At 42.3% G+C, this 11,582-nt stretch overlaps 1 pseudogene; it reads left to right on the top strand.

Annotated features, from left to right (window-relative positions):
• Positions 1-1,401: 1,401 nt before the first annotated feature.
• LOC115113638 (F-actin-monooxygenase mical2b-like) overlaps positions 1,402-11,582 on the top strand; it is a 53,382-nt pseudogene continuing 43,201 nt past the window's right edge.

The raw sequence follows: 11,582 nt of genomic DNA, 5'->3' as shown, positions 1-11,582 counted from the left end.
AGAAAGTTGTAGTTTATTTTGACCCAAGTTATGCGACCACTGTAGGCTATAGCCTAATTGACAGGTGCAAGCCATGGTGAGACGTTTTCGATGCTCTTACCTTTCATAGTAACGCCAGTGACGAGCCTATTCTGGGCCAACCGCAGCAGGCTGGGGGAGGATGCCGCCAATGAAGGAGGGATGGTGGCACACCGCAATGGGCTGACTGCTCGTCTTTGAGCAATGATCAGACTTGCCTAGAGCCCGGGTTAACGTTGGGACATCTGTGTAATGAGATCTGTGTTATGTTGGCGAAGACTCTTTATTGTTACTCTTCAATTATAAGTTTATAATTCACTTGTTATTATATTTCACAATTAGTAGACCTAGTTACAATGTATTAAAGTTGTGATAGTTAGGCTACACAGTAATATAGTCTGCTGTGACTGTGCGTTAATGTGGATGTCCCTCTGGCGCATGTTTTCGCCCATTTACCACTAGATGGCGTCATTTGCATGGAATATATTTTCAGTAACCTAGTCTAAACCACTGTGGAGTAGCCTAGTTTATAGGTTTATGGCTATGAAACTATAATTGCTAGACCTATGGGTAAACACCCACCCACCACCCCGAGAAACCACTCGACTAAGTAACCATCTTATGTAACCATACCAAACATAACATATTACACTAATGTGAGTGTCCCGGATTTATCTTTTACTATGTTACGTCTAGTCTGAGACCAGGTTTTTTAGAGAGTTCACTTCTTGGTATGGAGAGCCTTGTGAAGACATTGGAGTTTAGAGGTGTCACGGTGAATAACTGACCATGTCAACGCCATCATCCGAACGTGTCGTTTTATGTAATGGAAAAAACAGTCAATACTTTAAAGCAGTCCATGTTTACTCACTGCGTAAATGCCAAATGTAGCTTATTATGGATCAGTTAATTTAGCGTAATTTGACGCAAGTTCTTTGTTTTGTTTGTTTGTTCTTGAAACATTATACTGGACACTGAACAGCTGAAGATATGTTTGTGCTAGAGCCTGTGCACGTGTCTCAATCACTTGCTGAGTCCAACTTATGCCTCAAAATGTATTTGCATTATTACAACGATATACATAATGCTTTAGGCTATATGCCGATATTCCATTTGGTTAATTTATTTGTTGCTTAATTAGCTAAATACCCATTAAACATAAATCCAGCTTTATTCTCCATAAAATAATCAGAGTATACTACTATCTATGCTGTAATTTTTTGCACTGTGGCTACATGAAAAGTATTTGTGTCTACAGTTGTAATGAAGCCTTTATAATTTAAATTTCGAGCACAGTGTATCAGCAGTTACCATTGGGTCTTGTAATCTCCTGCACCGCCCTCGTGCAATAGACGGGAGGTACAGTGGTGGTGAGACAATAATTTAGCCCAGTAGTAGTTCAGAATGAGTGACTGGAAGAGACGTACCGACACATATAGCCAGCGCAAATTCGATTAGATACATTTTCTCTGACCGGTCATTGCGGTTTTGAATATCCCTCTTCAATCAACTGCGAAGACTGGACCAGTTGACTTATTTTTTCTCCTCTGTAAACTAAGGTAAGTCACACTTCCAATTACGCATGTTTCACAAATCAGTGACCGCTGGGCAGATGTCTAGGCAATTGAGCAACATGACAGCTGAGTCTGAACACTGTGACATAGTTCATTCAAGGTTGTAAAATCGAATCTTATTTTAGGAATTAATTTCGTTTCTCTACTGTGGGATTTGTACATGCTCTTTGCTTTAGTATTCAAATAAATAAATTCTGTACCTACAGTATGAGCCTGTGTGTCTGAACTGGATAATAAAACATCTGATTTGTCTCCATACTCTGATAAGATGGCTCTGTGTGTTCAACCATTATAATAATGATGTATGTGTCTCCACCATAATCCAGGTTTAAAAGCCTTTATACTTGATGTTTCTGGCTGAGTTTTACAATGGTATAGGCTACTACCATGACATGGTATTTTCTTTAAAGTTACATTGTGTAACATTAAGAGAGAAACAGTACATTCCTGACACTGTACTACTAGTTTGAGTAGCGTGATTGTCACTTGAGACAAGTGATGATTGAAGACTAAACGATTATCTCTGAGTATCCAGGCTGGAACTTTTGTCACAACTTCTCCCATATATGAGAGAGGTTGTGAGAAACGTTCCAGCCTGAATACTCAGAGATATTCGTTTAGTCTTCAATCATCACTTGACTCAGGTGAGACTACAGTATGTTTACGCCAAATTAGAATTGGTCACAATTTTGGATTCATTTATCAATTGAAATCAAGATGTATTTATGTGACACATTTCAGACATGAATGCCACACAATATGCTTCACAGGTAAAAACATAAATAAAAAACAATGAAAATAAATACAGAAATATTCACTACACAACAAACATAAAAATACAGAAGAATAACTATACAAACTGAAAGACTAAAAAAGCACCTTAAGTAAAAGCAAAGCTAAAGGTGTGTATTAACATCTCCTTTAAATATGTTCAGTTTCGACCCCCCTCAGGTTCTCTGACAGGCTATGCTTTTATTCTGGATGTATCTGGCTGAGTTTTACAGTGGTATAGGCTTCCACCATGGCATGGTATTTTCTTTACATTGAGTTACATTAAGAGAAAGACCATGATTAAACAGTCATTCTTTGAGGGTTCATCACCCTTTTACCTCAGGAAAACTATATTATTATTTGATTGTTTTCTTAATCATAGTATATTGTAAAGGCGCAATTATGTTGTATTTATATCAACAGATATTACTGTCTGCACAAGCCAGTGTGAATGTTCTCCTCCTGCAGCTGTTAGTAGTGAAATACAGAGTTACACAACTCTACGGCCCTTTGTGTGTCATTGGGGAGTGGGAGAGGTATTGTGACACTGTCTGTCTGCTTTAGCGCTGCTGTTTCTGTCAGATGAATTAATGGTCCCCTTTCATAAGAATTATGGGAAGTTCTAAGCTTACTCACTAACGTGTTTGATTTTGAGTTTGAACTTCTGGCTTTAAATAATACTGTACAGTCGGCTATATTTTTCTTTGTCCCAGGTGAGACACGTTAGTTACAGCACACATGGTCAGATGATCACAGATCCGTTTCAGAGACGTCTCTAAGGTATTTAGATACAGTATATAATCTGTTATAAGCACACATTTTTGGATGACTGAAATCTGAATTGAATTGTCAATTTTCATTTTGGTACTCTTGAAAGTGTACCTACAGTATGTGGGGGTATCTGTCTGACACGTTTATCTCAAAGTCACTCTAGAAAACAGGCCACTGTGAGTATCTGGCCATGAGAGAGCAGCTGGGATTCTGTAAGGACATTTTGAGAAGGCAGCAGCAATCACACAGTCATGTAATTTTCCGCCCCCTCTTGAATGAGCAATAATTTCCTGTGCATCCTGTGCCGGTTGAAAACATGGCACGCTCTTCCTCACAGTGCTGTAAGACTTAAAGTCCTGCTTTATTACTCTGTGATTCACTACCTTACTGATAGAGTATGTGTCAACATCTCAATACACTACATGTCTGTCTCTGAATCTGTCTCAGGTATTGGTTGTCCATGTGTGATTTAAGTAGTCTGTTCTCCCTGGATTCGATACATTTTGCTCAAACAAAAAAGATAATATTTTACTCCTTTCTTGCTGGAATTTCCTCAGGAATGTTCAACTTTGTCAGTATTTATTGTGCTATAAAGCAACTGAAGTTAAGGAACAGTACAAATAATATTGTTCAGTAAGATTTATACACTTGCAGTTAGCCATGGGAGTATACTCTTAAAAAAAAAAAAGTTATTTGGTCTATTGTACATAACTTTTAGGTGTTCCATATAAGAAGCAAGCGATAGAACCCTTTTTGGTTCGATATGGAACCTTTTCCCAAGACGATACAACATAAACAAATGTGATTACTTCAGTGCCAATGTTTTTGCGCAGTGTATACAATAGACATTAACAAATCAAAAGTTTATCTGTAGCGGTGCACTTCCTTAATTTTTCTTCTCCTGTTTCATCACCATACCTATGCTATCTGGAATAACAATACATCAGCAGGTTTGACTTGCTCTCCCCAAAAGCAGATTTCTAGAAAGATCACAAGGTTTTACAGTGGGGCAAAAAAGTATTTAGTCAGCCACCAATTGTGCAAGTTCTCCCACTTAAAAAGATGAGAGAGGCCTGTAATTTTCATCATAGGTGTACAATTCAACTATGACAGACAAAATGAGAAAAGAAAATCCAGAAAATCACATTGTAGGATTTTTAATGAATTTATTTGCAAATTATGATGGAAAATAAGTATTTGGTCAATAACAAAAGTTTATCTCAATACTTTGTCATATACCCTTTGTTGGCAATGACAGAGGTCAAACGTTTTCTGTAAGTCTTCACAAGGTTTTCACACACTGTTGCTGGTATTTTGGCCCATTCCTCCATGCAGATCTCCTCTAGAGCAGTGATGTTTTGGGGCTGTTGCTGGGCAACACGGACTTTCAACTCCCTCCAAAGATTTTCTATGGGGTTGAGATCTGGAGACTGGCTAGGCCACTCCAGGACCTTGAAATGCTTCTTACGAAGCCACTCCTTCGTTGCCCGGGCAGTGTGTTTGGGATCATTGTTATGCTGAAAGACCCAGCCACGTTTCATCTTCAATGCCCTTGCTGATGGAAGGAGGTTTTCACTCAAAATCTCACGATACATGGCCCCATTCGTTCTTTCCTTTACTCGGATCAGTCGTCCTGGTCCCTTTGCAGAAAAACAGCCCCGAAGCATGATGTTTCCACCCCCATGCTTCACAGTAGGTATGGTGTTCTTTGGATGCAACTCAGCATTCTTTCTCCTCCAAACACAACGAGTTGAGTTTTTACCAAAAAGTTATATTTTGGTTTCATCTGACCATATGACTTTCTCCCAATCTTCTTCTGGATCATCCAAATGCTCTCTAGCAAACTTCAGACGGGCCTGGACATGTACTGGCTTAAGCAGGGGGACATGTCTGGCACTGCAGGATTTGAGTCCCTGGCGGCGTAGTGTGTTACTGATGGTAGGCTTTGTTACTTTGGTCCCAGCTCTCTGCAGGTCATTCACTAGGTCCCCCCGTGTGGTTCTGGGATTTTTTGCTCACCGTTCTTGTGATCATTTTGACCCCACGGGGTGAGATCTTGTGTGGAGCCCCAGATCGAGGGAGATTATCAGTAGTTTGTATGTCTTCCATTTCCTAATAATTGCTCCCACAGTTGATTTCTTCAAACCAAGCTGCTTACCTATTGCAGATTCAGTCTTCCTAGCCTGTGCAGGTCTACAATTTTGTTTCTGGTGTCCTTTGACAGCTCTTTGGTCTTGGCCATAGTGGAGTTTGGAGTGTGACTGTTTGAGGTTGTGGACAGGTGTCTTTTATACTGATAACAAGTTCAAACAGGTGCCATTAATACAGGTAACGAGTGGAGGACAGAGAGGAGCCTCTTAAAGAAGAAGTTACAGGTCTGTGAGAGCCAGAAATCTTGCTTGTTTTGTAGGTGACCAAATACTTATTTTCCAGCATAATTTGCAAATAAATTCATTAAAAATCCTACAATGTGATTTTCTGGATTTTCTTTTCTCATTTTGTCTGTCATAGTTGAATTGTACACCTATGATGAAAATTACAGGCCTCTCTCATCTTTTTAAGTGGGAGAACTTGCACAATTGGTGGCTGACTAAATACTTTTTTGCTCCACTGTATATCAGGAGTGAATGTAAAGATGCTGAAGGTTGATGGTCTCTCTCTAGACGTCACAGTTAGTCTAATGGAGGGGGTGGGTGGGTATAGATCAAATCCACGCTGATTTAATACGTTTTAATGTGTCTGCATGAAAAGACCCACATTTTGTTAAAACTCAAGAGTTAGTGTGTTGCCAAAATATCTGAATTTGCCCCCTTAAGGGAGTTTCCCAAACTCAGCATGAACCTGTTGTTCTTGTAATTTAGTCAAAATTGGCTTGGATGCAAATGCTGCCAGCAGCCAGTTTCATCTTCTAAGTTTGTAATTAGTGGTTGTGTCGAGGCTTCAGGGGCGGACTGGGACAAAAATTCAGCCCTGGCATTTTAGCCACACCACCCCCATCCACATAATAATTCACATTTCCTGTTGCCACAGGATACTTTCCCTGCTGTAACAAACTGTCTCAAATGAAGATCGTACAACTGTGTGACTCTGTTTTCTTCCTACCTCCACTGTACTCACCTCTGAGCTGTCTCTGCTAAGTCTCCTTTCCCACATCACTGGTACCAGAAGACCAGGGGACCCCACTGCCTGCTCTGGGCCCAGCAAGATCCTAGTTGTGAATGAATAAACACATGTATTAGATTGAAAAAAATAGGTGAATGTAATTGTATAACTAGTTTAACTAGTATAACTCGTTTTAAATGAACCAAGCCTTTGGATTCAGAGCTATGTCACTCTCTCAGGGCACACTACTGTAAAGAAGACAAATAAGCTGAGGTCAACAATACCTTTGTCTCTGTCAGTCAGCAGACAGCATTCCAAATGAGCAGCGTATTCCAGCCTGACTGGTCTGTCTGTAGGCTTATTCACAATATCCCAGAGCAGAACTGTGTGAACTTTCTTTTTCCTCTTTGCATTACTTCCTTCCTAGAGCCACACTGTGGAAGTGAGCACATGATTCCAGGCAACAGCTCCAGCACAGAAAAAGGGCGTGGGAGGTTGAGGCTCAGAAACCAAATCACTTGCAGGATTTATGCATGGTTTAAATTGGTTGATCCTTTCAGTAGGATCCCACTCTGCCAACTTAAACCAGCAGGATATAAATCTCCACCTAGACTACATTAACAAGTTCCCCCTGGCTTGTACAAGCTCAGAAATCGGCCATTAAGGGAACTTAAAAGGAATTTGTGTGAAAGGCACAAGGTGAGACCCAAATGCAGACACAGGAGGCAGATGGTTGGAATCTTACAATATTTATTAATCCAAAAGGGGAGACAAGAGAATGGTCATGGCCAGGAAAAACCGTCAAAACCAGGAGGTACAAAGTGGCAGGCAGGTACAAAGTCAAAACTGGGAGGACTAGAGAAGGGAGAATGCAAAAAGCAGGAGAACGGGAAAACCGCTGGATGGCTTGGAAACAAACAAGACAAACTGGCACAGAGAGACAGGAAATACAGGGATAAATACACAGGGAAAATAAGCGACACCTGGAGGGGGTGGAGACAATAACAGGAACAGGTGAAACAGATCAGGGTGTGACAGATTGAGTCAGGCCTTGTGCTTTCACCTCCAGCAAAGGCAGTGTCACAGTGGCAGCGCTCCATCCCTTTGATCTGGACAGGAAAACAGACACACTGACAAATATCCGATGACCCAATAACACATCAGAGCTTTGTCACAAAAGTAAACATACCTTAATAGAAAATGACTCAAGTTAAAGTGAAAGTCACCCAGTAAAATAGTACTTGAGTAAAAGTCTACAAGTATTTGGTTTTAAATATACTTAAGTAGCAAAAGTAAAAGCATAAATCATTTAAAATTCCTTACATAAAGCAAACCTGACTGCACTATTGTCTTGTTTTTTTAGACAGGGGCATTACTCCAACACTCAGACACAATTTACAAAGAAAGCATGTGTGTTTAGTGAGTCTGCCAGATCAGAGGCAGTAGACATGACCAGGGATGTTCTCTTGATAAATGCATGAATTGGACCAATTTCCTGTCTTGCTTAGCATTGAAAATGCAATGAGTACCTTTGGGTGTCAGATAAAATGTATGGAGTGAAAAGTACATTATTTTCTTTAGGAATGTAGAGAAGTAAAAGTCAAAGTTGTCAAATATAAATAGTAAAGTGAAGTACAGATACCCCTAAAAACTACTGAAGTAGTTTACACCACTGGCTGGAGGCATGTCATGACTTTCTTTACCCTGAAATTACTGTAAGGATTAAAGTAGAATTGTGTTTACAGAGCAACAACCCCTAAGCACTCCATCATTGTGTCTATGATCACAATAAATGGTCACCAAATGTCATGGACAGAGTCCAGCAGTCCTTTTTTCTGAAGAGTGGCACAGATCCTTCAGGTCCGATGGAGCTGTTCTCTTTGTGGTCAGCAACACAGTGTATGTTTGTAGAGTGGCCTTATACAGATGTCAGGCTATCCTCCAGGACATGTGCTGTTTTCCTCTGGAACATGACACCTGTCTATTCTGAGCATGACTTCCCTGAAAGCTGCCTTACCGGCTCCACTATTCCTTCCCTGTGGTCATACACTGTCCTATAAACCCCTCGGTGCCATTCTGAGACATGGAACAGGATCTCTGGATCCAATTGCCTCTGCTGACTGACTGTCTGTCAGACTGTCTGGGGGAATGTCAGTTACCAAAAAATCTGCCTTCAGTATGCAGTCACTTCTCACCGTAAGAATCTTGATCTCAATCACATTGTGAGGATCTCATGTTACTGTATGGTATATTGGTGTAATAATTGCATTGAATATGTCATCAGTGTTTCCAAGATTTTCCAATGTTGATTTAAGAACATCAGAGCAATCTTTTTACATGGCGAGAGTTCACTGCATTTGTCAGCTATTTGCTCATTTATTTGTGTGAAATGAAGAAAGGAATGTGGCACTGGATAAGGTCAAACTATTGTGTGCCAAGTGGATTACATACTGTATGTCAAACTTCAAATAGCTGGACAGACATTATTTGTGTGCTTGGTGTGTCTGAAGTTTATCCAGATAAATCTTTCTCCAAGTCCAAGAGGACATGTGGTTAACACACACTGCGTGGGTCAGACAGGCCTCCAGACGGCAGACAGCTGCTTCATCTCTCCAGCGCCTGCTTCTGTGTAAATTCATTATTTTCTCCTCTCTAGATGAATGACATTCACTGGGACCGGACAGATAACGCAGTGTTTTTAACCGTGTCCAAGACGCTCTCCTTTGTTTTGGCACCGCTGCCTGAAGAAGCAGCCAGATTTCTCAGAGTTGAGATAGTACAAGCGAGTTATGAGGGCTGGAGAGGGGCAAAGTTGTTGGCGGGATGCTGGAACATATGCTTTTCTTAGATTGTTGTCCAGCTCTGAGGCGTAATGTCTGCTTATCAGGGGTTGAGGGCTTACTTCCTGGTTTCCTTCAGTTCTCTCGGTAATTAACTGCATTACATGTCATTCCCAGCCCTCCCATTGTTTTCCTTTGAGTCGTCAGCTTCCCATTGTTTTTTGATAGCTAGAGGCTGTGTGGAGCAATAACGATGGACATTACGTCATTGTTTTGTGTTTTACTGGTCTAGCAGTATGTACTATATTGCTCAGTTTCTATAACCTTGGCTGATGTAGTAATGGGCACACTTGTTAAGTTATTGGCCAGTATTTCCTGCCTTAGACCGTGTATTGCCTGGTTGGTTGTTATTAGACCAAGTCTTAATACAACCTGACACTGGTGTTGTTATAAAGGTATGTAAAGGTGTTAAGGTGGCGGGTTCCTTCTCATTAAATGTGCTCCACTACCAGTCTCATTGCATGGAGCTGCATGTGTAACTGAGGGGGAATTTAAGTCACAGCTGATGGCTCATGTGGTATGGAAATGAAACCTATTTAGATTCTTACCAAGAATGTAAGCGCATGAGCAACCATGCTAATGAGAGTGTCTGTTATAACTCAAATTGAATAAATGAAACATTACAGAACATTGGTTAAACAGCTAGTGGTTAAATAATTGTTTTGTTCTCAAAGAAATTGTGCCGATTATTTACAGTATAATGCGTGTTCAGGTATGTGTGTGTTTGAGGGAGTGTGTGTCTCTGGCTAGCTCCCTTTAGCTGTTCTGCCTTGGCAGGCCAGCTGTAACAGGTACATACTTCACATCTCGGGAATTCCTCCTCTGGAAACTGATAGCATGTACACTCATCCCTCTGAAAAATGCACTGGATTACCTGAGCTCAGAATAACCTTCAGGAGATATACTATATACTATAGCTCTGCCTCAGTTTCTCAGTAGAGTATACTCTGTCAGAGTCATGAGTCAAGTGTCTTTACATTTACATTTAAGTCATTTAGCAGACGCTCTTATCCAGAGCGACTTACAAATTGGTGCGTTCACCTTATGACATCCAGTGGAACAGCCACTTTACAATAGTGCATCTAAATCTTTTAAGGGGGGTGAGAAGGATTACTTTATCCTATCCTAGGTATTCCTTAAAGAGGTGGGGTTTCAGGTGTCTCTGGAAGGTGGTGATTGACTCCGCTGTCCTGGCGTCGTGAGGGAGTTTGTTCCACCATTGGGGGGCCAGAGCAGCGAACAGTTTTGACTGGGCTGAGCGGGAACTGTACTTCCTCAGTGGTAGGGAGGCGAGCAGGCCAGAGGTGGATGAACGCAGTGCCCTTGTTTGGGTGTAGGGCCTGATCAGAGCCTGGAGGTACTGAGGTGCCGTTCCCTCACAGCTCCGTAGGCAAGCACCATGGTCTTGTAGCGGATGCGAGCTTCAACTGGAAGCCAGTGGAGGGAGCGGAGGAGCGGGGTGACGTGAGAGAACTTGGGAAGTTTGAACACCAGACGGGCTGCAGCGTTCTGGATGAGTTGTAGGGGTTTAATGGCACAGGCAGGGAGCCCAGCCAACAGCGAGTTGCAGTAATCCAGACGGGAGATGACAAGTGCCTGGATTAGGACCTGCGCCGCTTCCTGTGTGAGGCAGGGTCGTACTCTGCGGATGTTGTAGAGCATGAACCTACAGGAACGGGCCACCGCCTTGATGTTAGTTGAGAACGACAGGGTGTTGTCCAGGATCACGCCAAGGTTCTTAGCGCTCTGGGAGGAGGACACAATGGAGTTGTCAACCGTGATGGCGAGATCATGGAACGGGCAGTCCTTCCCGGGAGGAAGAGCAGCTCCGTCTTGCCGAGGTTCAGCTTGAGGTGGTGATCCGTCATCCACACTGATATGTCTGCCAGACATGCAGAGATGCGATTCGCCACCTGGTCATCAGAAGGGGAAAGGAGAAGATTAATTGTGTGTCGTCTGCATAGCAATGATAGGAGAGACCATGTGAGGTTATGACAGAGCCAAGTGACTTGGTGTATAGCGAGAATAGGAGAGGGCCTAGAACAGAGCCCTGGGGGACGCCAGTGGTGAGAGCGTGTGGTGAGGAGACAGATTCTCGCCACGCCACCTGGTAGGAGCGACCTGTCAGGTAGGACGCAATCCATGCGTGGGCCGCGCCGGAGATGCCCAACTCGGAGAGGGTGGAGAGGAGGATCTGATGGTTCACAGTATCGAAGGCAGCCGATAGGTCTAGAAGGATGAGAGCAGAGGAGAGAGAGTTAGCTTTAGCAGTGCGGAGCGCCTCCGTGATACAGAGAAGAGCAGTCTCAGTTGAATGACTAGTCTTGAAACCTGACTGATTTGGATCAAGAAGGTCATTCTGAGAGAGATAGCGGGAGAGCTGGCCAAGGACGGCACGTTCAAGAGTTTTGGAGAGAAAAGAAAGAAGGGATACTGGTCTGTAGTTGTTGACATCGGAGGGATCGAGTGTAGGTTTTTTCAGAAGGGGTGCAACTCTCGCTCTCTT

Source organism: Oncorhynchus nerka, linkage group LG28 (genome assembly GCF_034236695.1).
Source record: "Oncorhynchus nerka isolate Pitt River linkage group LG28, Oner_Uvic_2.0, whole genome shotgun sequence".
Taxonomy (NCBI): Eukaryota; Metazoa; Chordata; class Actinopteri; order Salmoniformes; family Salmonidae; genus Oncorhynchus; species Oncorhynchus nerka.
The sequence above is the reverse complement of the archived record's forward strand: the minus strand, read 5'-3'. Positions and strand labels throughout refer to the sequence as shown.